Raw genomic sequence first — 6,951 nt, forward strand, 5'->3', positions numbered from 1 at the left:
AATTTTATGTTTATTAATTTTATACACAAAATTAATCAGAAGAGACTTCTTCAGTTGAATGCTTAGATAGAGTGGATGTAAACTGCTATTAGCACTCACACTTAAATTACTATTTGTTGTTGTGTATCACTGAGTTGGAACCAACCAATTGCTGATCCTCTGGTAGGTTTTAAGAAGCAGTTAATTGTATGGGAAGACACTGTCCATCCTTCTTCCATGGAACAAGTGGTGAATTTGAATCGTGTGCCTTTTGAATTACAGTACATACAGTTGTGGTTTTTTTTGAAACCATGCAAACGGAGCTCCCTAATTACTAATAATAAGGCAAATAAGCCAGAAATTGTTCCAATATCTGCATTTATCCTTTGATTTAAACAAAAATGGTTTAGAAAATAAAACTGTCTAAAAATATTGCATCTGCAGGCTCCATAAATATTGGACATACAGACCCAGACTTATGGAATAATTTTTCTACTTGTGATATAAATTATCAAATTAAAAGAGACTCAACTTACTGCAGATCTCACTGTGGACCATCTAAACTATTTTGTCAAAAATTCCTGAAGTAGGATAGCTCTGGCAGCCTATTAGCAAGAAGCTGCACTGCAATCCCAGAGGTACACAGTTCGAACTAAAACATGAGTGGAGATATGTACATCTATGTTCATAGCAACTTTATTCAAAGTAGCAAGAAAGTGCAAAAAGCCCAAATGCTCATCAACTAGTGAATGGAGATAATGATGAATTGTGGTATAGTCACACAATGGAGAAGTATGCAACATTGAAGAACAATGATTTTGTAAAATATGAGAGTCTAAAAAGAACTATGCTGCATGAACTAAATCAGTCTCAAAAGGGTCGTTATGCATTAGACCATTATTGTAAAAGCAGAAGGATAACTGAGCAAAGATGTGTATAAATGTTCAAAAGAGGAAGGGAAAAGAAGAAATGGATGGAAAATGAGGGAGGTGGTAAATCACTAGGATTAGTGATAGGGGTTAGTTGGTGTATGGGGAGTGAAGGCATAGGAAAGATTCAATGGGATTGAAAAGATCGGGTAATATGAATATTATTAGGAGTAGATCAATAGTAATACATGATATGAAATACAATGTGTATAAATGACTGTATAAATATAATGTACATGAATAAAACACACTGTAAATGAAAGATTATATAAAATAGAATGTATGTATGAAACTTTATGTATATGAACCAATGTATGTTAACTAATTGAGATATGAGAAGAGATAAAAAAGGAGATACCAAAAGAGAAGCTGAAAATATAGTCAACAAAATGCAAGCTACAGATACACAGTCTATAGTAATGAACCTGATTTTGTTATTAGTGGTAATATCATCATGCATTTTTGTCAGATTATTTAATTTCTCCAAGATTCAAATGTATATTTAAAGATATTCATAGATCTCTCTCAGTCATAGAGTAGTTAGACAATCTGAGAGAAGATTTTGAAAATTCTTAAGCACAATAAAACAAAATTTACTAAATACAGGTTAATAAGTTGTTCACCATAGGAAAGGCATTAGAAAGAAACAAATAAATGATTGAGGTATCTCAAATCTATCAACAAATGCCAAAGTTATGACACTTCTGGATAACTCCCATCAATTAAAGATTGAGTTAAATTTTGTATAACTACATACTACAAAAAAGTCCCATGAATTGATAGAAGATCAATTAACATTTTTAAACAAAGTGGTGTAACACAATTGGTTTACACTGATTTATGCAAAGATATTTGGTAAATAGCTATCTCGCTAGCTGACTGAAAGAACAGACACATTTGTACCTATTCTAATGGGCAATATCATTGTTATTACATGCAAGCAAAATACTGCTGAAGATCATTAAAAAAACTGCTGGAACAGTACATAAGATAGTGAGTTGCCATAAGTTCAAGTGGGATTTAGAAGAGGCTGTGGCAGCAGGGATATAATTGCTGATGTCAGATGGATCTTGGCTGAAGGTAAGGCATAGCAGAAGAATGTCTATTGTGCTTTAGTGACTATGTAAAGGTGTTTGACTGTGTGGATCATGACAAGTTGTGGTTGACATTGAGAAGAATGGGAATCCCAGAGCACTTGATTGTGCTCATGTGTAACCCATGCCCAGATCTGGAGGCTTTTGTGCCCATGGAGTAGAGGAGCACTGCATGGTTTGGATTTGAGAATGGAGAGTGTTAGGGTTGTAGTCTATCTCCATACATGTTCAATTTATCTTCTGAGCAAACTATGCAAGAAGCTGGACTCTATGAAGAGGAAGGTGGCATCAGGGTTAGTGGGAGACTCATCAATAACTTGCATTATATAGAAGACACAACCTTGCTTGCTAAAAGTGAGGAGGATTTCAATCATTTGTTGCAGAAGATAAAGGAATGCAGCCTTTGGTAAGGACTGCATCTCAATATCAAGAAAACAAAGATTTTTACCGCTGGACCAATAGGCAGTGTCATGATGGATGGAGAAGAGATTGAAACTGTCACTGCTTCATCTTGTTTGAGGTGCTATTCCTTGGAAAGGAAAATTATGTTGGGAAGGGTGGAGGGTCAGCAAAGGAGAGGAAGACCCTCAACCAGATGGACTGACACAGTGACTGCTGCAATGTTCTCTTGTGTGTCAGGAAGTGTGAGAATGGGGCAGGACATGACTCGGTTCAGATCTTTTGTTCATAGAGTCACTATGAGTTGTACTCGACTTGATAGCACATAAGAACAACAAAATCAATCTACTCTAAAGAATGATAACACAACAGAATAAGAAAATTGCAAAACAATATTTCTAACACCGTGTATTATAAGTAAAATTGCAGTACAATAATACTAGCATCACATGCAAGTGAAATTTTGCTGAAAAGAAATCAAAAGCAGCTGCAGCAGTACATTGGAAATAATTACCAGAGGTTCTCAAGCTACATTTAGAAGAGGGATGGAAAGAGGAACATTAATGTTAACATCAGATAAATCTTTGCTGAAATTAAAGAATACCAGAAACATGTTTATCTGTCATTATGCAAAGGAATTTGACTATGTGCATTATAAAAACTATAGTTGACATTTAAAAGAATGGGTATTTGAGACCACTAAACTACTAGTGCAGAACCTGTCCATAAACTAAAAGCTGTTTAAACAGAACAGAAAGATGAGTTATGGTTTAAAATCAGTTCATCAGGATTATATCCTTCCACTGTACTTATTCAATCAGTAAACTGAGCAAATAATCCAAAAAGCTGGACTAAATGAAGAAGCTTATAAGATCAGGCTTGGAGGAAGACTGTTTAACAACCCTTATAATGCAGATGGCACACTCTTACCTGCTGAAAGTGTATCCTACCAGCAAAACTTAAAGCTGAAGCTTTCAATGTGAATTTCACCTCAACACTAAAAAAAAAGCAAGTTTTCACACTAGACCAATAAATAAAGTCATGATAAATTAAGAAAATATTGAAATTGTAAAAGATTTCACCTCTATTTGGACCCACAGTCAATATCCATGGAAGCAGAAGTCAAGAATTCAGAGGGTAATGATAAGCATAGTACAATGGTGATTAATTTTATAAAACATATGCATGGGAATAATTGTATGGAACACAGTGTGAATGAAGGATAGTCTGAAACACAATGTATACGAACTTTGTAAGCTAATCAATTTAAAATAACTAAATTAAGAAAAGGAAATGAAGTTAAAACCAACTAAAAAAAAGAACTCAAATAACGTTCTGCAAAGAGCAAATGTGCTGTAATAAACCTCTTTAGAGTGTTAAAGGTCAGAGATACCATTCTGAGGACAAGGTATACTTGACACAAGCTGTGGTTATTTCCAATTGCCTCATTATACATTTGAAAACTAAATAATGAATAAGAATGACAGAAGAATTCAGAATGCATCTGAATTATGGTGTTGGAGAAAAATACTGAGTGTACCATAAATTGTCAGAAAATCAAACAATTATATCTTTTAAGAAGTACAGCTAGAATTCTGTTTGAAACTGAGGATGGGAAGACTTAGTACTAGCAAGAGGTCACAGTGCCTGGAGAAAAGTAACATGCTTGGTAAAGTGGAAGGTCACTAAAAAGAGGCAGACTTTCAAAGACTTGTAATTGAAGAAGTGTTTGATGCAAAGAGAACAAACACAGCAAGAATTATGAAAAGTAATGTTTTAACTACAGCATATTTGAGACAAAATTTTCTAAAAATAAAATTAAGTCATTTCTTGTAATATTTGGTTTCTGATCACTGAATTATCATCATTTATCCATTTATGTTGTTTGTGTTGTTGATTGCCTTTGACTCAAGAACAACTCATAGTGACCCTATGAACAGAAGGTCTGAAGCCGCTCTACAACTATCAACGTAGATCAAAGTTCATAGAGGTTCCAGATGCATGTTGTTTAGGAAGTAGATGCCACTCTAGTTTCCAATATAAATATCCATTATAAGTATCCTTTTATTGTCATAATATTTATGCAAAACAAGGACCAAAATTGAACTATAAGTCACTTAAATGTTGGTGAGAGTTAATTGTTCATTTTTGGATATGAACAATATTTTACATTGACTGTTAAAACAACTAAGTTCTAAGCTCACAGACTCATTTTCTTTGTTGTAAAATACTGGTTTTGCAAAAAAATATGGTGTATGCTAAAAATCTTAGTATCCAAAACCACTCTGCTAAAATGGCATAAGTCATTTTTATCTTCAATTGCTAACAATATGTTACCGGTTAAAAAAAGAAGTTATATCATATGGATAGCTAAGATACATACACACACATACATACATACTTATGTAAATATGTAACTCATATAGTCTGTCTGCAGACACCATAGATTATCAGTGTTTAGAGATTTCACTCGCCTAGATCTGCCACTGATGAAACCAAGTTACAAATGAGACCTCTAAAGGAATTAGACCAGGTGCATATAGAAGATGGATGTAAGAATCAAGCTCAAGACATAAGAACTTGCTCCAGAAAGATGAATTTCCATGTTCTCTTGTAGGTTGTTTTTATTTATTTGTTATTTTGCCACCTCAACTTAATTAGTCATTCTTACTTCATTCTTACTCAGCTATAGGGATCATCCTAGTCAAGGAGCTCTCCAAATTTTTGAGGAGCAATGATGTTAATTTAAGGACCAAAGTACACCTGTTGCATCCAGTACCTGAGAAGTTTCAAGATTCATAGCATACAGCAGTAGCAATAACTACCAAAATAATACTTGCAAGTGAATGACTATGGAATATAATGTACATGGATGAAGCACAATGTATATGAATGATAAAAATATTAATGAAAATATATTGCCTACATTAGAGTGGCTGAAAATTAGTCTGACATACTTTGGACATGTTGAAAGGAGGGACTGATCCTTGGAGAAGGACGTCATGCTTGGGAGGGTGGAGGGACAGCGCAGGAGGGGAAGACCCTCTAGGAGGTGGATTGATTCAGTGACTGGGGAAACCAGGGTGGGTGTGTCGGAGACCATGAGATTGACACAGGAGAGAGCAGGGTTTAGAGATGTTGTACACAGGATCGCTATGAGTCACAAGTGACTCTGAGGCACATAACAACAGCAATGTGCTTTAAAGGTAACTCAATAATCCTGCCTTATTGATACAAGGTGTTTTTCCTGTTTTTTTCCTTACTCTTAACAGTCTTTAAAACCAAAAACAAAACCAGAAGAGCTTCCCTAAACCCAAAGTCACTTTTCTGGAGCCTCTATACCCTTCCAAATGCTTGCAAACTTTATCCTGAAGAGAGTTGTTGACCTAAACTCACTTTAACACACTCAATTGCTAAGACCCTGCTTTCACAGGACCACTGTTTTGTAATACAACTATTCTACTCACCGTCTGTTTCAACTCTCCTTACTTAGGCACTTCTCTTCTTTAGAGTAGGCCTGCTACTATGCTTATCTGTCATCTCTGCATCTCTTCTAGTAACAAATGTAACCGACAGATGGTTTAAGGTGCCATCTTGTTTGTGATATTTCTTTTAGCAGGACAGCAAGCAAATTAAAAATTAAGCAGCAATACAATGAGTTAAAATAATTTTACAGGCATTTTTTGATACTGGAGGGAAAAACAATGATCCGGTTAAATCTTCCCCTAAGAAATCATTATTCTATTGAGTTCATCCAAATAGCAGGGTGTGATTTTAATTATTATAATGGAATATAATTGTCACTAAACTGAGGAGTTAATTATTCTGAAAATAATTGTGTCATTCTTCTACAAATATAATGATATTAAAATGCGTTTTGTGGCTCTGAGTTTTGAGTAATACTAATACAGCCAATGTATTTACTCATGTGAAACTTAGGCAACAGTCACTTGTGATTCACCCAATTTTCTCCCAAGAGTTGGATTTGCAATTTTAAACTTGCAAATTAGATGGTGGCTGTTTTAATTCTCTAACTGAAAACACAAAATTCTCATAGAAGTGCTTCAGAATTTGTATTTGTCTGTACCTTAAATGCCACCATCTGGTTAGAGCAGTGTTACAGGTCCCATTGAGGTGGTGCAGTTGTTAGTCTTTTCTGTTTCATCACTATTGCTCCGTAAGGGACTTCTAGATAATCCAGTAGAGACTCAAAGACAAAAATCATCAGTTAAAATCATTACCTTCAAATGAAGGCTGAAATTTTGTCTCTGAGGGTAATGATTAAAATTCTCTAGTGTTAGGATTCAATGAATGTTTCTGGGAGGAATTATAATCTAAGAAAAGTCATAGGTAAAGTGACAAGATAGATGTCTTTGGTAGCTTACCTTCAACCCTCATCTCTAGAACACATAAAAAAACCAAACCGAAACAATAGAACCACCCTAACAAACTACCTTTGCCTTCATGTTAGTTCTTATTTATAGTGATCCCTTGGGCCACAGAGCATAATTGTTCTATAGGATTTTCTGGGTAGCTCTGGGTGTTTAGTG

This window comes from Elephantulus edwardii, unplaced genomic scaffold (assembly GCF_000299155.1).
Source record: "Elephantulus edwardii isolate Elephantulus edwardi_28Jun2011 unplaced genomic scaffold, EleEdw1.0 scaffold00500, whole genome shotgun sequence".
NCBI lineage: Eukaryota > Metazoa > Chordata > Mammalia > Macroscelidea > Macroscelididae > Elephantulus > Elephantulus edwardii.